Genomic DNA, 27364 nt, shown 5'->3' with positions numbered 1-27364 from the left:
TAAAGATGCAAACAAAATAAAAGTGGATATCAACTTGCAGTAGGCACAGTTTTAAACGCCCCCAGAAATCCCACCCTATGGTGCATACACCCTGAATAATCTTCTCCTCCCCATGAGCACAGACATGGCTGGTAAATATGATATCACTCCTGTGGTCATTTGACGTTACATAGCAAAGATGAAGGAATTTCACAGATGTAATTAAGGTTCCTAATCAGTTGTCTATAAAATAAACCAAATGGAGATTACCCTGGGTGGGCTTGATCTAATCAATGGATCCTTAACATTGGGTCTGAATTCAGAGACTTCTAGCCTCACTCCTCCTGACCTCAGACAATCAATGCACCATGAGTTCTATATCTGCAAGGAAATGGATTCTGTTGACAACCACATTAACTTGGTTGAGGTCCTTGAGTTGGTAGATGAAACCCCAGTCCCAGCTGATTACAGGTTTGTGAAACCCTAAGGAGAGGATCTAGCTAAGCCTTGTCTGGGATCCTGACTCATGGCAACTGTGAGATAAGGCATATGTGTTGTTTTAAGCTGCTAAGTTTGTGGTGATTTGTTATGCAGCAATAGATAATCAATGCACTCTGCCACAGCACTGTTACTGAGGCTCTGTTTCACACACACACCTGCCCCATGACCAGTGATTTAATTCCCTTTCCCTTCCTCTAAATGACAGGAAGCCAGGGTACCTCTGGGGTCGTTAATGTTGTCATATCCTTATGTTCTCCCATCAAACCCACTACCTCAACTACCTGAGACCCTTGAAGGAGCCTCCAGTTCCTGTCCAACTTGGGGGATAAACATTGAAGTTAAAGCTGCATGGGAAGAGAAATTCTTGCCCGTTTGCCCAAGGAAATGCACACAGGAATATTCACTAAATCTGGATCATTCTGAAACAACAGGAAATATCTCCAGCAGGAGAACAGATGAATAGTGTCGCACACTCACACCATAGAATGCTATTCAGCAGCACAAGATAAACTTGAGCCTGGAGTTTTTGTGGGAATACATCCTCACACAATAATGACTCGCAGAAAGATATGCACAGCCCAGTGCCATTTATGGAAAGTTTAAAAACCATTCCTGATGCCTAGGAATGGTATCTCAAGGGTGGGGGAAGAAGGGATGAAATAAGAGATTAGGAAGATTCAATGATATCAATAATGTTTTCTTGTACACAGTGCGAGAACGTTAATAGAATGTCAGCTCCATGAGGAATTTTTGTATTCTTCATTGCTGAAACCCTAGCATCTAGAAAGAATTGGCACATACTAGGTGCTCCATAAACATTAGTTCAATGAATGGATTGTGCTGGTTACATTATCCTCTACATTATCCTGTTAGATCCTGACACACATCTTACGAAACAAATTTGATGGTCCCCTGCCACCACAGACATCCAATTTCCAGCCACCAACTTGCTCTATGGTCCTGGGGAACAATGCCCTTCTCAGGGTCTCCACTTTGCCATCTATGAAATGGGAGACTCCATAGGCTGGTCTCAGTTTCCTCCTGCTGCAGGGCTCTGTGGTTCCTGAGGATTCCAGGGTTCTGAGGAATGGCAGGCTGGGCTATGGGGATTGTGACAGACTAGTGCAGCTGAGGTCTGTCACTCAGAAATTTACTACTTTCTTGAGCCCTTAGATACCCTCCCTCATTTTTGCAGGGTGCAGGCCAGACTTTGTGGGGGCATGGGGTGGCAAGTGCCAGCTCTGGTGTGAGTGGTGGGACCTCAGGTCAGTCACCTCTGAAGACCATTGTGTTCTTGTCCAGAAAATAAGGACTGTAACCCGTCCTCAACATGCCAGTCAAGCGCTATGGCCTATGTGACATTAGGTCTCACTTCCTGTCCCCCAAGAGTAAGGATTGGAGAGGGGCATGCTAATCCTCTCCCACTGATCAGCAGAAACTGCTTTGCACATACTTGTCCACAGCAGGGGTCCTGGACGTACAGTGGGGGTGCTCTCAGCACTCAGCTGAGGTTGGCCTCCTATGGGCTGGATACCCCCGTCAGCAGATTCCTACACCCCTCCAACCCTCCCTGAGTGTACACTTCCCTGGGCAGCCCCACACTGGGGTCCTGGAGGCCTGGTCCCAGGCCACTGCCACCAGAGGCATAATGATCTTGCATAATCTCTCCCGCTAGCCACTTCCTGGTTTCCAAGGCGCTCTCATGTCCCATGTACCCCTATTAATCCTGGCAACAAGCTGGAGGGCAAACACCGCCCCATTCCATATGTAAGGGGATTCAGGCACAGAGGGTGAAGTGGCCACTGTCACTCAGTCACCTGATCACACAAGCATCCATGGGGCACCCACTGGGGACAGGCACTATGGTCCTTAAGATACAAATATAAAAAGCAATTTATAACCCTCAGTAACATTTATGAAGCACCTACTGCCTGGCAACAACTATTTGGCACCTACTCTATATTCAGATGTATTAATTTCTATACTCTGCGAAGCACACTCTGGGAGGCAGGTACCGATGCACTTCCAGAGTCTGCTGGGTGCACTTCTCCCCATTACCTTCCTGGATCATCATGGCACCTCAGCCAGGCAGGTGCTGATATTTGTTCTCTTTTAATTGGGGCTCAGAGAAGTGAAACCACAGAGGTCCATCCTGGGCTTCGAACCCAGGTTCACGCACATGTAGCTGTGGTCTATAATCCCTTGGATGAGTCAGAGAAAGAGGCACAGGGGAAGAATGGGAGGGAAGACACAGCCCACATACAATGATAGAGGAAAACTTCCTCACAGGTTGCAAAGGAGGGACCAGGTCAACACTGGTTAAAGGTAAGTTCTGCTGATTTTGTTTTTTTTTCTACTTATTTTTTCATGTGAAGTTGGGGATGGGATGTGACAGTGATAGGATGAAATGAATGCCAACCTTAAGGTTCTCTTAGAGCCAAAGGCATTCCCAGGAAGGAGCTACACTTGTTCTTTTGAGAAAATATCATTCCCAATACCACTTACAATATTGGCGGTAAATCACTCATGAGACTATGTCTCATTATGTTCTTTCTTTTTTTTTTTTTTTTTTTTTTTTGCGGTACTGGGGATCAAACTCAGGACCTTGTGCTTGCGAGGCAAGCACTCTACCAGCTGAGCTATCTCCCCAGCCCTCATTATGTTCTTTATCTTATTTTGACCTAAAGCCTTATTGCTAGAATTATTATCTTTGTTAGATTGTTCTGCTGACACTTTGCTCTTTCTAGAAACTTCTTCGGCCTTTGCAGTGAGCATCTCTGGTGGATAAGGATCCCAGGAGGGAATTGGGCAAAGCTGTCAATACATAACCTCCCTTACCCTCCAGCCTCATGGCTGGGCAAGTGACCTCACCTGGCCAATCACAGCCATCTCTATCCTCAGTGATTGGTCTAATGGGAGGACACATGACCTCATGTGGACCAATCCCTGTACTCAAATGATTTGTGCTAGATGAACAGGGAAGAGAAAATGGGTCTTAGTCTAAGTGAACTGGCCAGAACCCGATCAATCTCAGAACTACTAGAAGCCATCTGACCCACCAAGAGGAAAGAATGAAGCTAACACTAAAAAGTAGAGTTGAGGGGAGAGAAAAACAGAACCCTAGCAATACGGTTTGAGCCTCCGAGTTCAGCTCTGACTGATGCCTTCACTCTTGTATTTGGCCATCGTGTGAGCCAATAATTTCATTTTTTTGCTTAAGTGAGTTTGTGTTGTGATCCAGTCCCCAGCAACTGAAAGAGTTCTATTAAATACCACCCTCCAAGGAATCATCAATTGTCGATTCATTCAATAATTATCTATTCAGTACTCATTCTGGGTCTGGCACTGATATGCTGTCTGGCTTTAATGGAAATTAGGATGAAGATTTATCATTGATAGAGTCTTTGGGGGGAAAGGGACCCAGTCTCTAGAGGCAGTTTCTAAAGAAAAACGTCTAATATGTCTGATTCAAGTCTGGTTTGATAGCAAATGACAACTATGGCAATGACCACAACAGGGATCATGCTAGCAACAAAATCTGAGTTCATGGTAACAAGTTCCAATGGATCACTGCCCACTGGTTGGCTATTTTACTTGAGACAATACACAATCAAGAGGACACTTCAGTCTCTGCTGTTCTAAGTTCATTATGGAAGATGGTTGGTCAGGATGGGATTCATGTCAGGGGGACAGAGGACAACAAGCTAAGCCTGAGAGATCATAAAGGGCCATACTTTCCAGGGAATTGAAGACAAACTGAGTCATAGAATCACCCAAGGTGACAGAGGGTAGACCCTCTGCATCCAGGTCTCCTTCTCTGAGGTTCTTAAGTGACCATTTCCTCATCTGTAAAATGGGTGTGTTAATTCCCACGGTTTCATCCTCAGGCCCTTGGGGAGGATCACAGGAGGGACACTGCAGGTGGGAAAGGCCCACAGCTTGTTTCCTAGCACAAGCAGGTATCTGTCCAACTGAAGAAATAAAAGCGTTCTCTGGAGTCAAACCAACAAGTGTCCTTGCTGAGACCAGATGGGTGGTGAAGAGGCACAGGACAAAACAGATTATCTTCAAGACGGTGGCTGAGCAAGCAGAGTGAAGCTGTGGGTTTTGCAAAAATGACTCTTAGAAAGCAAGTACTGCTGGCATCCTGTGGAGATGGGCAGAGGTGTCTCCACTCCACTGTGAGATTACCCGGGCTCAGGGACACTCCACTGTGAGATTACCCGGGCTCAGGGAAAGGTGTCTTCACCCTCCTGAGAGAGGGAGAGAGTGTGTGCCTGTGTACACACACACACACACACACACACACACAGCTCCGCACAGGGCCAGGAAGACCAGAGGGGCTTCCATCCAGCTGACTGTCCACTTGCCAGAGTGCGCCACCTTTTCCTAACGTGCCACAGAGTACCATATGGCCTCGTGGCGGGCATGTGTGTACACACATGAACGTGCACATGATCCCACAGATGTGTGACTGCAGCAGGGACCTCTGTGTGAACCTTTATGATGGGTGGATAAATCTTTGGCTACAGGAATTCTAGCTCCACTCCTCACTGATTTCTTCTGTGAGCTGCAATGAGAGGGCTTCCCATTTCTATAAATCTCTTCTTAAGTGACATCTGGGCATCTAAGTGAAAGTCTTGTGAGGACCACCTTCAATTAGAGGGATCCATCTGCGGCAATGGTGACTTTGTTTCAATGAGCCTCACCTTCTCCTCTTGTGGCTAAGTTGCAAAAACGCTTATGCCATCGCTTCCTCCTTCTGTTCCCTTGTCCCCCTCCCCCTCTTTCTGACTCCCACTGGCTGGAACCCTGTGATTGCCCTACTTGAGGCACGTAGGATGGGGACTTTCATTTGTTTCAGTAGTGATAGGTCAAAATGCTTCTCTGACACAAGGCAGCCCAGCCATATGGTTCCCTACAGAAAAGCACCTAGAGATCTGTTAACCTCTGTACGAATGGACGTTAGGCTTGTGGACAGCGGCAGTGTACTGGGACCCCCATGGGTATCTGTGACAAGTGTCTCCATAAAGCAGTACTAATCCTGTTTTCTAAAGTGAGCAGTGATTAGTCAATTTTTGTATTATGGGCACCATACTAAGCGCTTGTCACAGTCCCACTAAATCCTTACAACAACTCTATTTCACAGTTGAGTAAACTGAGGATACTTTGTAACCCTTTGTTTCTATACCTTCTAACAAATGAACTAAGAACCAGGGAAGTGAGGCTCAATCATGAAATCGACCAGCTCTGGGACTCTGGGGTGAGCATGGAGTGCATTACAAAAGCCACCTAATGCATCTGATTTCAAATGCGGATATTGAGGCCCAAGATGGAGGCTGGGATGTTTAGCAAGGCAGCGTGGAGTATCTGGAAGCCTGTCTTTTGAAAGCACAGAGTCTGTTAGAGTATGGGGTTCAGGACTGACATGCAACATGAGTGACCCACACAGGCAGGATAGAGAAGCGGCAGCTACGTGGAAGACCTCCTCACACGCATGTTGGGAAGCCAAGAACCGTTCGGCACCCAGGTCTCCTCCTACGTGAAATGGAAATGACACAGATACCTTCCTCAAAGTGTTGCTGTGAAGATTAAATGAGAATCTTCATAAAAGTTCAGCACAGTGCTTGGTGCCTATAAGTGCTCAGGTATTGTGAACTTTCATGATCTCAGGGGGTGCTAATGACTGTTTTTTTTTTTTTTTTTTTTGGTGCTGGGGATCGAACCCAGGGCCTTGTGCTTACAAGGCAAGCACTCTACCAACTGAGCTATCTCCCCAGCCCCCTAATGACTGTTCTTAATGATTCCACTTCCAAATGAATCAAATGTCCACTGCTATTCCAATGCTATTTCAGGTCAATACCATTTTCTTCAGTTTAGAATCTGCTAAAAACAACTGTGGAAGAAACATGCTCTGTGGAGATTCTTGAATTTTAGGAGAAAAACAACAAATTAGGTGATAAAATGGTTGGAATAGAAAGGGCCATTGGGACTCAACAACTCATCTGCCAGCTGCGAGTTGTGTGACCTGAGAAATAATAACAGCCAATAGCCAATATTTATTGAACAATTCCTACCTGCCAAGTACTTATTTTATTATATATATTCATGATATTATATTAAAGATTAATAATTAACATTTTCTATATTCATTATATGACATATTAAGCACTCATGAATAAGTAATACTCATTAAATAATTAAAATAACCCACTCAATAATTAATATTAAATATATTCATTATCTTTATTCATATATATTCATTAGATTCTCACCACAATCCCCACGAGGAAGGTATTAGATATCATTTCCACTTCATAGAAAAGTAAGGGAACTAAGGCTTTGTCCTGCTTCTGGTCTCAGTGTCTCCAGTTTTGTGAGGCCAGTCCACTCCTACCCACTTCGTGGAGTTACCAGGAACACTCAGAATCTAATGCACCTGAAGTTGATCCTCAAACCCAAAGTCCTGGAAAGCCAACAGACACCAGCCACTCTGAGCTGAGGCACTGCCCTGCAGGGAAGGCAGCGCTGTTCCAAGGGAGCCCTTCCCCTGACAGCATGGACTCGCCTGAACACACACTTAGCAAGAGAGTACATCTGCTTTCTTTCCTTCAATGCACTTCTTGGTTCCTTGTCTCTAACTCCTACTATTCAAGTTCAGCAGGGAAAGTGTTTATTTAGAAATCGGTCCAACTCCATTTCAGTTAGAGATTTGTTCCTGTGGATTTACACCCAATGACCCAAGTCTTCTATGAGAACCACAGAGAAAGAAAATTTTCTCTCAGACATGGTTGGGGTTCACCTTCTTGCCATGATACATTGGTATCATGATCTGTCCCTCACTAGGCCATTGGTGGCCAGCCAAACCAACAGGGTCGCTTTACCAAACGCTTGCAGTGCTTACTCCCCAGAATGCAGGCCATTCGCTTCCCCTGCACATCAGATGGGCCTCGTGGGACCCCTGGCTTGACTGAGGACGAAGTGCAGTGAAGACCAAATGGGATGCAGCCCCAAAAGGCATTCGTGAAGCCTCCAGGTGAAAAAGACAAAGCAAAGCGATCGTGAGAGTCTTTCTCTTTTCTGTACCTGTGTGGAAACCACCTGGGTAATGTTGATCCTGCTGGGCATTCAACCAGGGAGGAGGGCAGGCTCATGACTCAGGGAGGGATACCATCTGGGCAAGGTGTGAGGGTTTGGCTGAGCCAAAGACATCAGATTTGAAGATCCGACGCTGTCACCTCATTTGTTGGCACAGTGTGCCTAAAAGGGCTTCTTGGACCTTCTCATGGAACAAACCCTCAAGTTACCTGCTGCAAATCTCCATATATTCCACTGGGTTCATCACCCTGGACCACCCTGAACCTCTCACAGAATAGCCCGGGGCTGGAGCCCTTGGCATGCATCAGAACCATGTTCAAGACTTGCCCTTGCCACTGTGGGCTCTGGGGAAAACCCTCGCTGTACCTGAATTACCTCAGTTAATACAGTTGGGGAAAACTGAGGTTTCTGTAGTTTGTCACTTGCCCTAGTCACTCACTCAAGCTTTTGAATGACTTTAAACTCTTTCCCTTTTGAGGAGTGGGAACAATAATATCTATTTCAGGAAATCGTCAGCAAAATTAAATAACTATTCCTCCTGAAATGGAATAACTCAGTATTTCCCAGATTTAGTGATGTCCTGGGTCAATAAAATGAGCACAAAACAAAACAAACAAAAAATATATGAGGTGAGGCCATCTAGAGTTGCCCAATCGAAAAACAGGGAGAAAACAGCAAAAACCTTCTGGCAGCAGAGTCACAGAAGAAAGGCCATTTTAACACAGAAAGAATAGGAAAGTTGTGATTTTAGAACAAAATGGCCTCTTTTGCTTAGCTTTATGGAATAGTCCCCACTGTCCTCCTCGTCCTCTTCCTTATCTTGCGGTGGGCCCGTTCACCCAGCCATGAACTGGTACTGCACCAGCCCTTGTTTGGTTGCTGGGAAACCACCAAGATGATGCACTGGACACACAGAGAGAGCTGGTGGGTACTGGTTCCTTCCCTGCTTATCACCCTCTGCCATGCTGTTAAGGTGTTGGCTATGCATCCTCCCTCCAATGGTGGGCGTGTGAGGACAGAACCCAGGTGCCCCACAGAGGAGGGCGTCAACGAGGACGGGGTGAGCAAACCAGAGGAGGAAGAACATTCCAGAGAGATCAAAATGGAAGGGAGGGAGAAAAACTGCTGATCCACTCACTTCCCATGCTGCTCCCCACCCACAGAGGATTCTGTCCTCAAATGGCAGGGCAAACCCAAAGGCTCCAGGGGCAATCAAACTGGGACAATAATGGTTGTGTCAAAAGAATACCATCCTTCACTCTAAAAAGGCAAAGCAAACAAGGCACTGGGAGGAAGCCGCATCACAGCCATGACTTTGTCCACCATCTGGGATTGACAGAGACAGGGACAAAGCTCTGATTCTCCAAGAAGGTCCCTTTAAGATTGACCAGGGGCATGACATTGAGTCGGCTGGGCCAGCAGCCATTGCTGTGGAAGGGCACAACTCGCACTTCTTGAGCGTGTGCACACAGTAGTGTAGACTGAGTGACCGACAGACAGACGGAGAAGAACAGATAACGAGCACATGTCTCCACATCTCCATCGCTCCTTACAGGAGTTACTCTTTGATCCCCAGAACCAGACATGCAAAAAAGAGCTACTGCTTTTCTACTTTACAGATGGGGGAAACTGAGGTTTCTATAGGTTGTCACTTGCCCAGCTCATGAAGGACTTCAAACTCTTTCCCTTTTGATGATCAAACTGCAGGAGGCAAGTTGCCACCTCTAGAGACAGAAGAGTGGTTTTGATGGGTGCAGGGTCAGCCAGAGTGTAACGATGCTAAATGGAGAGGAAGGGAAGAGAGGTGGAATCAGGTCCTGGAGGAAAACAATTCACTTCAGGACAGGAAGTGGCATGGCCCACTGATTCTTAGTGGGTTATGAATTACAGGTTAAGCATCCCAACCTGAAAATCCAAAATCCAAAGTGCTCTGAAATCCAAAACTTTTTGAGTGCTGATATGATGATCAAAAGCACTCAGATTTCAGAGCATTTTGGAGTTTGGAGTTTTGGGGATTAGGGGTAATCAACTGGTAAAATCTATGCAACTATTCCAAAATTCAATAAAAAGCTCCAAAATCTAAAACAATTCTGCTCCTGAGTTCTTTGGACAAGGGACGTTCAACCTGTACAAATAGCCACACCATTTTAGAAAAGCCTCAGAATCATATATTTAAACTCAAATCCATAACCACCCATTGAACAACTCCTTTGTTCACTGATGAATCCCAAATTCCTAGTACAGTGGCTGTCATGTGATAGGTGTTCAGCAAAGTACTTGTTGAGCCTCAGTCAAGTTGTTTATTCACATGACAGTCACTTTCTGAAGTCCTGCTCAGGATACTCAATTCTTCCTAACTGAGGCTTTTAAGTCAGGATGAGAATATTTCTTTTAAAACAAGAATATAAACAGTAGGGCTGGGGTTATAGCTCAGTGGTGGAGCACCTGCCTCGCACATACTTGGCACTGGGTTTAATCCTCAGCACCACATAAAAATACATAAATAAAATAAAGGTATTATGTTCATCTACAACTAAAAATATTTTTAAAAAAAGAATGTAAACAGCAGAGGCTGTGTGTGTCGGGGGGTATCATTCCAGCCTAGGTATATGTTGGCTGTGTGGTTTCTGGAAGGTTCCATAATTCCTTGGAGCCTCAGGGGTCTCATCTGCAATGTGGGATAGGGATAACTCTACATACTTTGTTGATAGAATGACTTTTGTAAAACAACCATACAATAGATCATGCTATGAAGGAAAACATTCCACGTCATGAGCACCATGAGGTATGTCCCAGGGCTACCAAGTTTGATCCCTCCCTCTCTGGTTTCCAAGTCCCATGTACCTCTGTAGCTAGGGAAGGATTAAGACGAGTGGTCCCATCTGGCCAGGAAAGGGCTGGGCTCCTCCATTGTTCCAGCTGTGGTTCTCTGTATCCTAGTCAGCACTTGAGTCCTATCCCCGGCCTATGCTGTTAGCATCCAGAAAACATTTACTCCATTTCCTCCACACCAGCTCCTCTACTCCAGCCAAATACCAGGAGGCTTAGCTTTATCCATGAAAACAAAACTGCTGCTTTTCAGAGAACAAACATCACATTGAACACGGGTTGATTTCCATTACACTTGGACCCAGCACTAAGGTCCAGCAGAAGTCTCCTGGATCTCCACGTGCCTGCACACATAGAACATACCAGAAAAAAAATATCTGCTCATCAGTGAATGTTTATTTCCATTTCTTTGCCCCAGACTTGGATGGTGATGCAGGAGGCTGGAGATTTCCCATCCTCCTGTATCATAAGCTGGTGAACCAGGTAATGAACAATTCCCCAGGATCACACAGTAACTCACATGCAAACCTCGAAACCCAGACACCATGCTCTTCACAGGAAGGACAGTCACTTTCGTTGCAGAGGGTGGTAATGATTTGCTTTAAAAATAATCTAACATCAACTAAGGGGTTAGCAGGAGCTGGGAGCTTTCCCAACGGTATGGATTCTTGCTGAATCTTCCAGGGATGCTATGGTCCAATCCCCACCTTACAGTTGAGAAAACTAGAGCCCAGAAAGATCTAGCTAACAGAAAGTGGAAAAGCCTGGATTTGAACTCGGGTCGTTCCAACCTCAGTCTATTTTACTCGCTGGCTCTGAGAAGGTTCTGATGAATCATATTAAGTCAGAGAAAGGGGGGGTGGGGAGAGAGAGAATTGGTCTTCACAGTAACTCTATTTTTTTCATTAGTTCGAAATCTGCATATTTTTATAAGACACACAAGTCTGGAGTTGGCAAGCAAACAAAACCCAAGCCAACATGATTTTGATTTCTGCTCAAAGGGCGGGCAGAGTTAACACACAGATGCAGGCATTAGGATCTGCTTTGGCAGAACAAGCCTAAAATAGCTGCTGTCTATTCCCTGCCTCTCTTCCCAACCATCATTCATTAATTTTTGCTTTGCGGGCACCGAGGCTCACTGGCTGCAGACAAGTCATCTGGCCTGGCAGGCTTTTTCTGCAGCAGGGTAATAAATGTTCACAAGGACCTGGAGGGAAATGGATAAAGGGACACGTCGAGGTCATGACCATAGCTATCGCCTGCACACGTTCTGGGGAGATCCCTGGGTCTGAAATGATTGTCTCAGTGACCCCAAGAGCATCTTCATGTTTCATTGTCTTGGTTGGCACTTGGAAGGACAATCTGCAGTCCTCTGATGAGGACAGCAAGGCACAGCACCAGCTGGTGGGGTGTGACTTCTAGGATGTAGGTTGCTGGGCTCCCCAGGGTGACACTGGGCCACACCTCGTGCCTGTGTTCTTTATCCTTCCCACTAACCCGCAAGCTCACAAGTGCTAGGCTTGGTTCAGAGTCAAACGTCCAGGAACACAGGGCCTGGCTCAGACCAGGCCTCTAAGAGACATTTAGTAAGTGAATGAATGAACAAGCAGCTTTCAGTGTTAGTTCCCTCCCTGGTTTGGTTTTACCACCACACAAACTCTCCAGGTAGTTGAACGGAGACAAACATTCTTTTTTCTTACTTCAGATGCCATGTACGATTCAAGAGTTACTTGTGATTGAAAATTCAATACTTGTCTTAAAAAAAAAAAAAAAAGCTCGACTCATATCAACTCAACAGACAGTCCCCGGGGTCTGTTCTGAGGTGTGCTAAACCACACATGGGGACATGTGTGGTGGCTGAGAGAATAAGCTGAGCAGGAGCAGAGAGAGATGAGAATGCACACCAGCCTTGAAAGGCCTCCGTGTGGCTGGGCACAGTGGCACACACCTGTAATCCCAGGGGCTTGCGAGGCTGAGGCAGGAGGATCGTGAGTTCAAAGTCAGCCTCAGCAACTTAGCAAGACCCCATCTCTACATAAAAAGTATATAAAGAGCTGGGGATGTGGCTCAGTGGTTAAGAGTCCCTGGGACCTTAAAAAAAAAAAAAAGGCCTTTGTACATGGGCCACGTACTCTGTCACAGACTAGGTGGGCAGGTGGAATGGGGAACTGGTCTTCACTGTGGCACTGTGTCCCTTACTTCCTGTTGTCTGTCACTGTGTGCCTATGAACTTATGTGAAGGGCTGGAGACCGAGATCAGATAGAACGCATATATGAGTAAACATTTCCCCCAAAGAGGATTGAGAGCAGGATTAATGAGATAATGCAGCTGCTGTATCCCAAAGCACAAAAGTGTGGAATCATTCTACAACCAACATCTAATGGACTTAGGTAAGACCTAAGATTTTTGGGGATTGGGGTAGGAAACAGTTTCCTGATGAAAAAGTTGAAAGAAATGGTATCTGGTGTTCTTTCTTTCTTTTTTTTTTTAATTTGTTTTAATGTTAATAGACCTTTATTTCATTTATTTATATGTGGGGCTGAGAATCGAACCCAGTGCCTCACACATGCTAGGCAAACACTCTACCGCTGAGCCACAATCCCAGCCCCGTATCTGGTGTTCTTGACATCATGAGTTTTGAATCCATACTCCGCAGTTCTTCATGGAAAAGCTAATACGTCATTGCGAAGGACCTCCCATTTCTAGCAGCCAATCTGCAAAATGGGCGCAATGTCCTCTTTGCTTCAGTAGCTGTTTGAGTGCCTCCTATGTACCAGCCTTGCTCTGGTGTGGGGGCACCACAAAGAAGAGAAAGGACAAATCTGCCTTCCCTCATGTGGCTTCCAATCTAGTGAGGTGGATGGGTTTGACGGTGGCAAAGAGCACACCAATGCTTGGCTCTTCCTTCATTTGATTGTGGTTCTTTGTCCTTCTTAAAATGAATAGCACAGCAAATGCCCGATTCTGCTTCTTGCTCTTTCCTTGCAGAGACACAATCTGGAGATAGAACCACATTAGCACAGAGAGGTGGATCTACCTCATTTCCTGGCTTCTGCAGTGTGGAATTCTTTGGTGTGGCTGCTCCAAGGAATCAGCTCCCTCTTGTGACAATCATCAGAATGAAAACTCCACAGGGCAGGGGCTTGGCCTGTGTTGTTCACTGCTTTATCCCCAGAGTCTGGCACAGTAGCTGGCCCACCACGGGCACTGGATGAATGATCATTAGGTGACTGAATGCACGCAGGGTGCTCTCAATCCTTCAAAGTCCAATAGAGTTCAGTGATTATCTGCATGAGCCTCCTAGGTCTGTCACAGACGCTATGCAGTGGACTTACCAGGCCACAGCACCTGTGTCTTTATAACTTTTTATTTGGAAATAATAATAGTTTCATTGAAGATTGCCAGGAACAGTACAGGGGAGGCCTCAGCTTCTCCCAGAGTTAGCATCTTGCATAAACAGAATATAATATCAGTTCCAAGAAATGGGCATTGGTACAATCCACAGAGCTAATTCAGCCAGTTCTACAGCCAGTGATACAGGCATCCATTTCTGTGTTTGTGTGCAGGCGCATGTGCACACATGCACTGTGAAATTTTATCACATATTATCTTTGCATAATCACCACTGTCAAAGTACGCAACCAAACCATCCCCATAAGACTCTCACACGACCACTAATCTGTTCCCTTCTCTGTAATTATGTCACTTCACTTATGTTACATAAATGAAATCATGCAGAAGGTAACCTTTTGGATTTTGTCTTTTTTCACTTCTTGAGGTTCATCTAGGTTGTTGCCTATGTGAATAGTTTTTCCTTTTCATTGCTGAGTAGTATTCCATGGAATGGATATACCACAGTTTTTTAACCTGGATTTCGGGTTAATTTAAATAGATGCTCCCCGGTTTCTATTGCTCTAGCATAGAAACTTCTCAGCGGAGCACACAGTACCTAATTCTTCCTCATTCTTACCAATACTTGAAAGAATGAACATTTTTAACCCCTACCAGTCTGATAAGCAAAAAGTAATTTCTCAACGTTTGAAGACATACATTTTCCTAATTCCACAGATAAGACTCTTCTGGAAAACTCATTTCACATCAAGGGAGTCTTGGACATCACAAATACTTGAACATCACAAAGAGGATGGCTACCCACCCTGACATCCCTGAAGGTCAATGCTCATGTAAACTGAAGGCACAGATGGTCGCACTTATAAAGTCTTCCTGGATTCAAGTCCTCTCCAGTCTGACTTTGTGGTTCCTTGCCATCCAGAAGGGAGGTCTATTCCCCTTTACCTTGAATTTTTAGTGATTATGGGACTTACTTTGGCCAACAGAGCATGGAGAAAGTGACCCTGTGCAAATTTTGAGCCCAGGTCTCTTCAGTCCTAGAGTGCCTCTGCTCTCTGTCTCCGTCTCTCTCCCTCATAACTCTGCTGTGAGCAAACTCAGGCTAGCTGCTTGAAGGATGAGACCATACATGGAGCAGAGGTACGTGGCTCCAACTAAGGTCATCCTAGATTAGCCTAGAGCCAGTCACTCTCACGATGTGAGAGCCCACCAGGATCTGCGGAGCTACCTGTGTGACTTACAGCAAACCACAGAAAAGCAAGGGAACCCAGCCAGTACCTGCACCATTTACCTGACCCATAGGTTTGACAGTAATAATATATGCTTGTTGCCTTCAGTTTGAGTTTAGGGCAGCTTGTTGCACGCCAAGAACAAAGTCATACAGTCATATAGGAGGAAACCTCCAGCCAAACCAAACTCCCCCAAAATTGTGATATCCCCACAAGAGGCATCTAAAGGAGTTTCTGGCAAATCGAGTTTCAGATATTTTGGTTTCAATGTACAAAAGTCCCAAACAAGTTCTCTGGCTCCATCCCCGGCCTCCAGCCACCCACTCTAAGTAAGAAATTTGAACAACTTCTGTCAAAGACATTTCGCATCTTAACACGACAGTGGGTGAGAAACCCAAAGTGGTGAGCCGGCCTCCTCCCTGGCCTCACCCTATGAGGCACGGGGTTTGCAGATAAAAATATTCTCCCCTCCTCTCCAGCATGGAAGCTGTCCAGGGTCAGCCTCCCACACACTTCCACTCAATTTCTGACTCTGGTTATAAAACCTTGTGCCCAAAAATAGAATTCAAGGGGATTTCATAGACATGTTCTCTGGCATAATTGCAGCGTTCCTGCAAACTTTGAGAAATTCAATTTCAGCCTTTGAATACGCACTCTTCAAAGCCCTGCCCCTGAGGTATTAGACATCAGGAAGAGCTGATTGATTTCTCCCCCATCCATTGTCCCATGTTGAGGGCAGCTGTTCTCAACTCGCTTCTGCTTCATTTGGCTTCCACTGTTCACCCCGGCACACATTTCCAGATTGCCGAGCCAGGATGATCTTACCTGCCTAGTCCTGGCTGGCTGCTCAGACTGCTCTGGCTCCCAGTTACTCTTCTGTCCTTCTTCTTCCCTTGCTCTTTCTTTGCTCTCCCAGGAAGAAGGCAACCACAGACACCCCTAGGTTCTGATCCCATTAGTCACTATAGACTCCCTTATCCACTTCACACCATGTAGGATTTGGAGCAAGGCTGAAGATAGAAAACATCCAACACGCCTCCCTTATTTTATAGCTGAGGACTGAAAAAGCCTGGAAGGGAGAAATTCAAGGTCGAATGTACAGGTAGTGACAAGGCAGAAGAGGAGCCCAGGAGCACACACCAGGGATTCAGCTCTAGATCCAATTACCCCCCAAATTACAAAACAAAGAGTAAAAATAAGACCAGTCATAAGAATATCCCCATTTATTAAATTCTTATAATATGGTAGGCCTTGAACACATTCAATTATCATCATCATTTTACAGATGGAGAAACGAAACTACAGAAAAGGGAAGTGCCCTGTCCAAGGTCACACAGCTGTTAATTGACAGAGCAAAGATTTGAAATCAATGCCACAGCCTTAAGCCCACCTTGACTCCTGTTACAAATGCCTCTCCCATCAGGCCTTTTTTTTTTTTTTTTTTTTTTTTTTTCTTTTGTCTGCACTTTTGCTGAATCAAGTCTTTCCCAGGTCCTCTTGTCAACTTCCAGGCTACCCTTTGCACACTGACCTTACTATCTGCTGGTCTTTGGTGGGCCCTCAATGGCCATCACTTCCCCTTTGCAGACAGGAAGGAGCTTTACTGAAGAGATCTGGATTCGCAACAGAACTCACCTCTTCTTGGCTGTGCAATGTTGTGCAAGCAACTTGATATTTCGTTTCAGCTCCCCCTAATCCCTGGGACATAGTAGTTCCTCAAGAAGACTCCCCCTTCAGGCTCTCTCCCCCTCTCATCTGCTCTCTGAGGATACAGGTGATTTTTCCCACCACATACCTCTGCTCACCACAGTGTTCTGTCCCTGTCTCCTCCTACTTCTCTGGGTACTAGTGGACACCCCTGTTGCACGTTCAGTCTGCATTAGAGCCCAGGCCCAATTACACACCTTTCTTTCTAGTGTTCACCACCTAAGTTGCAATGTCCTTGTAGCCAGTGGCATGCCTATGCTCTCTGAAGTACCTAAACCATCCTCCCAAATTGCCAGAACATTGAGCATGACTGGTGCATCAAGACTCCTAAATATCAGGATTGGGTGGAGAAACATCTACGGATGCATTTCATCCATTCATCCATTCATTCAATCAGTCAGTATTTTTCTCAATATCTACCATGTGCCAGGTCCTGTGCCAGCACTAGGATATAGGAAGAAATATGTCCTAACCTCTTTTCTTGCACAGCTCCCTGACCAGTGAGCAGTCAGTTAGCAGTCACTTGGTGATGACTCCCCAGGGGCTTCTCTCTCCACCTTCCCAGCCGGGAGAGCCCTGATTGTGATACATGCTCCTAGGTCCCTAGCTCACTCAGATAAACCCTGGTCCATTTATGCCCCATGGGTCCCATTCTCTTGGCAATGATTGGTTTGGGCATGGCCACGTGACCCAATTCCAGCCAATGAAACACAAGAGGAAGTTGGCTGGGTGCAACTGAAAAAGAACTCCTCCCTGATTAAAAAAAAAAAAAAAAAATGCCCTCTGCAGTTTTTCCCCTAGGTGCTTCTCTGCAAAACAGAGATGAAGACTTTCCTCTCAAGGTAGGGTAGGCTTAAATGAGAGTACATATTTGAAAGTACTTGTAACTGCCCGGCTTTGCATAAATTCTGTCACCCACACATACCCTTGGCCTGGAGAATGGCTCACCTAAAACTGGGCTGGAGCTCTCTTAAACCATCTCCCTGTACTTCCTGCCCACTCTCTTCTACTCTCTACATCTGGGTTCCCACTAACCTTCCAGCCCAGGCATAGTCCCCCATTTACCGCTCTTTCTTCAGACACTTTTGCATGATGTCCCTCTTTTATCCTTTCACCCCAAAGAGTTTATCTGATTCAGTGACTCTGCTCTGGGAATTCATCCTCAGGAGATGCCTGCCCACGTGCCCAGAGGTTCACATCGGGAATGTGACAGTGTTGCCTTACAATAGCAAAATTCTAGACGCAACTTAAGTACCCATCTTTTATTAGAGCCACTCATAAAAGATGAATGGAGATATATTTATTGATATTTAAGATGCCCATACTCTATTATTATCTGTGTACCTATCAGTCATAGAGAAATATCTGGAAGAACATTTGACAAAATGTTAAAGGGAGCTGGCTGTTCTGTGGCATTTCATCTGAGTTTTTACTTTCTTCTTTATACTTTTTGATACCATTTGAATTTTATATAATCATTATGTAACAGCTCTATAACCAGGGGGAGAAAAAGCTACTTTTATTTTGAAAAGAGAAAAAATACATATAGACTGGCAGCCAAGATCCACCCTCTTTGGGCAATCTTCCCTACAGTCATGTGAGGCAGGATTGGAGAGTCTGCCATGCTCCTGTTAACCTAGAGCTCCCTCCATGATACCTGCCTCTGCCTGGAAACTTCCTAGTGCTGTGAACACAGTACTGGGCCAGGCCAAGCTCTATGGGCTGGAGAATTCACTCTCATTGAGCAGGAATCGCTCTCGGTCCTAACTCTGCCTTCTGGGCTTCAAAGAAGAAAACCAGGGCTCCTCTCTCTCCCTCCCCACACTCCCCTCTCTAGGCACTTGTCACCCTCCAACTCAGACACTCAGCAAGTGACATGATTTTCTGGGGGATGCCCCCTTCAGGGCAGAGCATGAGCAAAAGCCTGGAGATGTGCAAGCACAGGGCCCTCTGTGGGGATGCTATAGGCTAGTGAGACGGCATGGGGAGATCAAACCAGGGCAAAATCAGAAAAGTCCACGTCAGCCATGATGGGGAGACTGGCTGTCACCTCACAGGGCAGTGGTTACGGCATATTCAAACACTAAAATTTTTGGCACCATAGTTGAAGTAATTAAGAGACTCAAAAGTATCTCAATAAATGCCAGGCATGGTGGCGCACACCTTGTAATCCCAGCGGCTGGCGAAGCTGAGGCAGAAGGATTACCAGTTCAGAGCCAGCCTCAGCAACTTAGTGAGGCCCTAAGCAACTCAGCGAGACCCTGTCTCTAAATGAAATATTTAAAAGGGCTGGGGGTGTGGCTCAGTGGTTAAGCACCCCTGGGTTCAATCCCTGATACAAAAAAAAAAAGTTGTTTTTTTTTTTTCAACAAGATGGTACTATTTCAGCCTACACTCTACCTGAATTAGTTAGTCTGGGCTAAGTGTGTCTGCAGTGACAAATAAATCCAATGTATCAATGGTTTAAAACAAAGGTTTTTTTTTCCTCACTGATGCTACAGGGCCATTACAGCATGACTGGGGGCCCTTCCCTCTGGTTTTGACTGAAACAACCAGACTGAGAGAGGCTCCATCTCCATGCTGCCTTGATTGCCAATGGAGAAAAAGGGGGAAAGTGACCAACAGCCTGTTGGTTATTAAAGCTTCCACCCAGAAAAGATGCATCACTTCTTCTCAAAGTTCATTTGCAAGACAAATGGTTATAACTAATATCAAAAGGAGAACGTTTTCCATTTATCATGTGGCTAGAGAGGAAGAAGTTGTAGATATTTTGATATTGCTAATGACTAGCCAGATTCCTACTTTTAAAAGAAAAGAGAGAAGAGGAAGAGGGGAAAAGGAGAAGGGAAAGAGGTGACTTGCATTGATTTTTGGAGGCAGTAGAACTTCCAAGACTCATGCTCTTAACTACTCCTGATGGCAATGTTCCAGAGATTCCATTCATAGAGGCATTGTCCCTAATGCCAGTTCTTATATAGTGTATCTCTTACAGACCCCTCCTACATACTGTGCCCTCTTCACATCCTCACCACCGAAGGCTCGCCCATCATGACTACTGGGTGTTTACTCAATACTTCATTTTCTCAAATAGCATCAGAAGCAGATTTTTCAGTTGATCACAGTTTGATGGTCCATGCTGATATCCCTATGGAACACTGGACAACAATCACAATCAATGGTGGCCTTATCCTAGAGTTCTGTGTTGTTGTTAATGTCACTGTTGTTGGGGGGGTGCTATCTGAATTCATAAGAAACTTTAAAAATCCATCTTATTTTCATTAACCACCTACTTTGTGCCAGGGCCCAAGAATGCAAAGAAGGACGGAAGGAAGGCAGACAGGCAGGCTGCCCCAATCAGTCCCACCTTCTCTAAAGCACAGTGACAACTGGGCAACAGATGTTGAGACCTGTTTCCTTTGGGAGCAGAGCCTATTCTTCTCACAACTTCCCCCTATGAAAGTCTAAAACTTAACTGCTTTCCAACCCCCAGCTCACGCAACCTGGAGGAACCTGACAGCAACATCCTTGTACCAGTGGGCTGCTGGCTGCCCAGAGTGGGTGCCAGAGTGGTGAGGTCAGCTTGGAACAAGAAATCCACAGCCTGGATTGGAGATCTGGCTTCATCAAGCGAAACCACCTGATGAAGAAAAGAAGCTAATATTTACCAAATCACATCACAAGCTTGCGGTGAGGATGAAGAGACCGGCATATTGGTTGAAAGTGCCCCATCCAAGACAAAGTGCTGTTGGTAAGAAACAGTAATGGCGGACATTGTGAAGAGCTTCCTGGGAGCTGTTTTGAGGACTTTTGTCTCATCCATGAGAGAGGTACTATTCATATCCTTTTTCACAAATGAGAATGAGAGCCCAGAAGCCACTTACCCAAGATCACATGGACATGATTATAAAGTGCTTTGCTAGGACTGTAATCCCAGAAGGCTTGGACGGTAGTTGCTGCTTTACCTTCAAACTATTTTCTCTGCAGATGTGGACTAAATGGCCATATTCCTCCAGACTGCTGCCATTCCTTCCACCCAGGATTGAGCCTGGCAGCCAAGTGCCTCCTCAATCCCATACCTGCACCATTCCCTTTCTCTATTCTGTCCAGAGCTCCAAGAAGGATACCCATGACTTCAGAATCCAGAAAAGTCCCCACCAGGGATGGTGTGAAATGTTCAGGAGCTGTTCAGAGACTCTGGAGAGATGGGGAGAGGGGAGACAGCACCCTAGGCCTTGGGCATCAGAAGGGGAAATCTGAGACACAACAGCAAGAACAGCAGAAGCCAAACGTCCAGAGGTTAATCATAGGAGTTAAGAGGGCAGGGAGGTGTTGCCAGGATGCCTACAATCTCATTTGCCATGTGACCATGGGCAATTTTCGAAACCTCTCTGGTCCTAAGTTAACACTCTCTGCTTTTATTCAGTAAAGTTGATGATAAAAAGTATATGGCATAGCCTGGTACACAGCAAGCCCTTGATGGAAGCTACCTGGTTATAGATCCAGGACCATAGTCTTCTCCTGGGGAGGTGGGTGGGGGCAGGAGAGAGAGAGAGAGAGAGAGAGAGAGAGGATGGAACAAAGAAGAAACACTGAATGGTGGCTTTCCTGTGATTAGAACTACCCATAAAGCCATTGTGCTACTACTTGCAGTCCCTGCTTCATTTCCAGGTAGAAGGATATAAAGAGGACAAAGCATCAAACGGTACAGATCATTATTTTCACTTTTATCATTGAACAAGGACACACAAACTCATCTGCTCAGTCTTTGTCATGTTCACCTACCAAACCCTCCCCTACTCCATGGCCATTTTCTTAGGCTGAGCCCAGTACGAGTGTTGGTCATTTTCCTAAGTGCCATCTTTTGATTTTTAAATAAGGAGGGAGGTTAACCCATCACTACAGAATCCTGCCTAGATGTTACATTACAATGTAACAATGTTTATAGCACCTGAGCTGGTGCCAGAAAACACCGGGAGGCATTCTGTTTCATGCTTTTAAAACCAAAGGGTCTTCTCCTCACTTGGTAATGAGGTTAGACCAGGCTTGCTCAGCACCCAACCTGCATCCCCGACATTTCTTTTCTAACTCAGAGTTGCTTCCTGTTACTTAGGAATCTGATGAAAGCTATGGGGTCCCCTCTCCTTATAGCCCACAAAATGCACAGCCTTATAAGATAGTATGTTTGGTGGAGGGAAGGGTTTTACAATCTTCTGCAGGAACATCCCTGGTCCTTCCAAACTTCCTCACTCCCCTTCCCTAAGAGGAGAATCCTCCTCAGAGTTCACTCTGCCTTCCCAGCCCCTCCCTAGCTCCGCCCCATGGAGGAGGAGTCTTATCTTATTGGCCAACTTGGGAAGAAGGATGGGGGCGTGGTCATCTGAATTGCCCCTCCTCCTCTTGGGAGGGAGCTTGCTGGCCGGAAAGCTTGTGCTCTACTCTACCCTCCTTACCTGGGCAGGACCTCCATGTGGATGCCCTCCCAGAGGTTGCTTCCAAGGCCCCCACTTGACACCTGTCCCAAAATTGAAGCCTTGACCTCTAACTTCACCTCTATTGTATCCAGGAGAAAAATCATGCATTTGTCTCTTGGTATCATCAGGACATTGGTTCCTGGACACTCTCCCATGCCAAAATCCACAGATGCTCAAGTTCCCTATATGAGGGAACATTGTGTATTTACACTGAACTTTCACACATACTTTAAATCATCTCTAGAAGATACCTAATATGAGATAAATGCTATCAAAGTAGTTGTCGTACCATATTGTTTAGACAATAATGATAAGGAACAAAATTTGTACGTGTCAATACAAACAATTTTTTCCCCCAGTTTCTATCTGTGGTTGTTGGAATCCACAGATGTGGAACCTGTGGATGGGGAGGGTCAACTGTATTTTCTTCCTCCACTTTCCATCCCTCAAACTACTGTAGATATGTAGAGATCATAGTTATGAGGGTCCCTCATGCACAGTTCCAACTCCATAGCACACACCTTAACCCAGCATCACCTCACCAGGTGAGTGATTTTTGTCTGAGCTCTTAAACTTAAATCTCTTTGAGTTTCAGTTTCTTCATCTGTCAAATGGGGAATTGTAATAACTGTTTCTTAGTTTCTGCATTTGGTGCTTGATGTCCTGGGGCTTTGCTGACCCAGGAGGAACTTCTCCTCCCCACCCCAGGGCTGGTCAGTTCCTAGAAAGAGTAAAAGCAAGGCACCAATCCAGAGCCTACAGACCCAGACACCTTTATGGAGCTCTGGTATTCTGGGTCACTCTTTTCCCCCCTTCGTCATCCAGGGCCTGGTGCCAGACAACTAGGGACGGCCATTATGCCCCAGAATCTGCTGAAATGATAAAAACTGCCTCCCCTGCCTCCCTGGTGCCTTCCCGAGGAAGCCGCAGCAAAGGCTCTGCCCCTACTTTCTGCTTGCTCCCTCTGCCTCCTGCCTGCCCCTGGGACTTCCCCAGGCCTTGCCTGGTGTGGCATGCCCTCTCCTCTTGGGAACTGTAACCGTCTTCTCTATGGCAGCTGTCTCCTGATCTGTTGGCCTTAACACACCTGAATAATAATACACCTACATTTTAAAACAGGGATAAAGATCACCTCCCTCATATGACTGCCATGAAGATTAAGACAGATAAACAGAAAACAGTTTCACAGAGCATCTGACATATAGCAGGGACTTTCATTTGTTTTGTAATTTTTTAAAATTTATTATTTTTTTTTGCAGTGCTATACCCCAGCCACAGCGGACCATTTAAAATTTACTTTCTTTTTTTTCTCCTACCTCTATCTTTTCCCCCTCTTTCTCTCTCTTCTGACCGTCGACTCTCTTGCTCCCGAGATAAGCTACCTAATTTGTAGGACCCAGTGTAAACTGAAAAATCTCAAAAATTACCGAAGTTTGCAACATGACGACTGGAGAACATTAAATCAAGTGCAAGGACCCTTTTCAGCACCAATCTCACCCACAAACTGGCCCTGCTCCCTTCTCTTTCCCTCTCCTTCGACTTTTCTTCTGCTTCCTAAATCTTTCTAGCCTGACTTTCCAATCCCAGGTCCTAAAAGTTAGCACCAAAGCTCCCTCTTTGTTCTTTGTTACCAGATTCAAATTTTTAGATACCATCCAGCTTTAATAATTCCACTTAATTGGAGAGGGAGGAAAGGAGGTCAGTCTAAATGAACAAGAAGTCTGAGAAATAAGTCATCACTAAAGAAATGCAGTTCTACTGCTCTCAGATTTATATGGCAACAGAGGTGACATAAAGAGGAGGGAAGGGAAGAGGAAGTCAGAGTTTCTGGTATATGATTTAATAAATGGAAAAGATTTAATTTATAATGAAACTATTTCTTATTTGCAAACGATGCTGCTAAAACCCCTCTCCCTCAACCAGGTTAATATTTCTCTTCTTGGCAATCAGTTTGCTTGGTAAAATCTCTTTGCTGCTACAGGCTGATAAAATCCATCTGCACTGATTCTGTATAACAAAATGACTTCCATGACCTTGCAGGTAGTCCATAGTATAGATTAGGTTATGGAAAAGTCAAACAGAAATTCTGTATAATGAATTCTCTCTCTTGCTCCCTCCTACCAAATAGTTAAATCTTCAGAGCATTCTAAAATTCAGAAGGTCTCACTTGCCATCCCAAAACCATGCTTGGACTTAAACTCTGCTGGCTTCTAGTGTTTCAGAGCTAACACCTGTCCTATCACAACTGGATCTGAACCTATTTGTGGGGTGGTGCCCCCCGTCTGTATACCTCACACCTCTAAGCTTCAGCACCCCAGGCCTGGAATGATTCAAGCCACCCACCACTACCATCACCAACCTCCGACCTTCACAGTTCTGTCAAATCCTAACTTACATTTCAAGGTCCAGAATAAAGGAAGGGCCCCTCCTCCACAAAGCTATCTGATTTTTCCAGGCAGAATTTGTCTCAATGGCTGCTTCTACAACACATCAATTACAGCATTTTTGCTACTGGCTGCCAGTCATCTGAGGACCTCTTTGAGAGAACTATGAGCACCCTGGGTTCTGGTGTCACCATCTTTGGGAGGCTGTGCAGCCCATCAGTTAAGTAGTGGAAGAGATCCCAGCACTACAACTACCAAGGACATGCTCATAGTAATGCCAACTTCATGGCCTGGTGCAGATTAAATCAGTTGACAACCCAAGCGTGCTTAGCCACAGCGTCTGTCAAAAAGTAAATCCTCAAAAAATATTAAGAGCTCTCCTGGACACGGGCCTGTAAACTCCTCAAGGTTGCAGGGGAGCCATGCGTCCCAGTGTGACTGATCCTTCCTGTTTATGCCTGTGGTCCTGGTGCTATTATTGGTCATGCCCCTCTTACTCAGAAGTACCTCTGTTTGGATGATAAGTTATATAGCCAGGTTACATGACTGGAACTTGGGTCTGTTTTACTTACCAATGTGTCCCTGGCATAGCAAATAGTGCTTAGCACATAGTAGGTACATAATTCAAATTTGTCACATGAATGAATGTATCTCCAGTGCCTAGCAAATGCCTGGAATATGGTAGGAACTTTATTGCTAGTTATGGTTGATCTTTGGGTTAACTCCAAGTACTTTTTCATTTAGAGAAGACAAGAATCAAGGTTTGGTTGAGTGAGTGAGTGAATGAATGAGCCCCACTCCCCACCTTCCTACCATCTCCTCTGTTGCCAGGAGCACCCTGGTGGCGGGGGAATAGTGTCAGATGGAGGGTGTGGTGAGGGCATGCTCCTCAGACTATGTGGCAAGAGGGTCTCTTCCTGGGGCTGCAGCAGGGCCCTGTCTTCATTTCCCAGTTAGAAATAAGGTATTGATTTCCCTACGGAAGCAACAGGAAAGCACAGCCCAGAGTTAGCTAGGTACAGCGGGTTCCTGAGGGTGCTGGTTCTGGAACATTGGAGAGACACAGGTTCCAGCAGGGGCTGCCCACACCAGCCCACACCACCACAGGGGAGAACCTGCCTAATCTAGGTACCAGAAGCAGAAGGAAGAGAATGGAAATGATCAACCCTCTCTGCCCTTCCTTCCAGGCTCAGAAGGGAAACTCACATGCAGGTAGCCAAAATATTTTGGCCACAAACCATGCATTAAGCATGATGGTAAGAACATTAATTACCTCAATCATCAGAAAAGCCCAGTGAGGTGGCTTCTCCTGTTTGACATGGGGGAAACTGAGTCAGAGCGAGGGAGCAATTTTTCAGTCACATAGCTAGTAAGAAACAGTGTCCCAGAGCCCAAACCCCTCAGGTATTAGAAACCAAACAGGAGTCTTCACCATATACCTTAACCCATCACAAGAAAGCCCAGTTTTCCATGTTCTTCTGACTGTGTGACCTTGAGGTGGCTCACCCTCTCTGGGCCTGGTGTCCCTTTTCTGAGGCTAATGTTCCAGGAGGCTTTGTTTCTAGAGCTAGGACAGCCCTGACCACCAGGATGTCCCTTTCTCCTGAGGCCACAGGGCAGTAGGGATGACCAGGCCCTGGGTGAATCCAACTGTTCAAGAACTTAATGGTCCACTGTGAGTGCAGGAAGCATATCTGCCCAAGTCCCCTTTTCCAAGGAGTCTTTGACACCCGCCTGAAAAACATGACATTGCGGAGGATCTGAAAGCTCTACTTACTAAGGAGGGGCTTCTGAGCGCTTGTCACCAGGTGGAGGACTGGCACGTGTTTAGGGAAGGGAGGTGAGCAGGATGGGGAATGCCTGGAAAAAGGAGGTGAGGCCAGAGATGCAAAAGGCACTTTGCTCTGGGTCCTCAGCACCTCCACTCTTAGAGGCTGGAAGGGAGAAGACCCCGGCCCAGGGTCAATGTCCATAGCTCTGGACATGTCCCCGATCTGAAGGAAATAGCTAGAAAGAAAGGAGGGGAGGGGAAGTCAGGTAAAGGAATCAAAGCCAGCAGGAAAGGAGGAAATTGGGGGGTTCTAGCACCGTGGACGACCCCCCCGCCCCCCCCCGCAAGTTCAGCGCAGCTGCTCAGCCCAGAAAGTTTGCGCGCGACAGGCGCGAGGCGCGCCCCCTCCCCGCAATCGCAGGTGCTGGGTCCACAGGCGGGCGCCCACCCAGGCTGGCCCCGCCCGCCTTTTGGTGCCCGCTCAAGGTCACTGCTGACAAGGCGCCTGCCTCCGCGGAAAGAGGGGACCCAGGACCAGCTTTGGATAGAGCTCGGACTCTTGACTGGTGAGGGTCCTCAGGGCGAACGCCATGAAAGAGAAGCCAGCAGGGAAGGAGGTAGAGACCTAAGGAGCAGGGAAGAGGCCCAGAGCCCCGGGCGGGCCGCCCCTGCCTCACCTGCGCCGGCTCCGGGAGCAAGATGCTGCCGCCTCCGCTGCCGCTGCCGCTGCCGCCGCCACTGGTGCGCGCCCGGCCCGGCCCGGCCCCACTGCGGCTGCGGCTCCTCGGCCGCGGCTGCCCCGCGCTCGCCTCGTCCCGCGGCCCCGCCGCCGCCCGCCTGCCTCCTTCCCTCCGCCGCCGCCTCTGCCACCGCTGCACTGCGCTCTGCCCGCCTCCCTCCTCCTCCCTCCTCCCCACTCCCTCCGCCCCCGCGCGCTCCCCTCAGGCCCTCCCCAAACTCTGCACGGACAGCGCCCCCCTGGACCCAGAGCGCACCGTCCCATCCGCGCCCCCTCCACTCTCGCACTTGGGGCGTCTGGAGAT

General features: G+C 46.5%; 1 protein-coding gene across 9 annotated transcripts in view; it reads right to left on the bottom strand.

Annotated features, from left to right (window-relative positions):
• Atp2b2 (ATPase plasma membrane Ca2+ transporting 2) overlaps window positions 1-27146 on the bottom strand; it is a 354925-nt gene extending 327779 nt beyond the window's left edge. For all 9 annotated transcript variants that reach the window (XM_047534510.1, XM_047534498.1, XM_047534504.1 and 6 more), the window contains exon 1: window positions 26999-27146. The gene's annotated coding sequence lies outside the window, so the exon portion shown is untranslated. The remainder of the gene's footprint in view (window positions 1-26998) is intronic.
• Window positions 27147-27364: the final 218 nt, after the last annotated feature.

Source organism: Sciurus carolinensis, chromosome 19, assembly GCF_902686445.1.
Source record: "Sciurus carolinensis chromosome 19, mSciCar1.2, whole genome shotgun sequence".
Lineage (NCBI taxonomy): Eukaryota > Metazoa > Chordata > Mammalia > Rodentia > Sciuridae > Sciurus > Sciurus carolinensis.
This window is presented reverse-complemented; position numbering and strand designations above follow the sequence as displayed.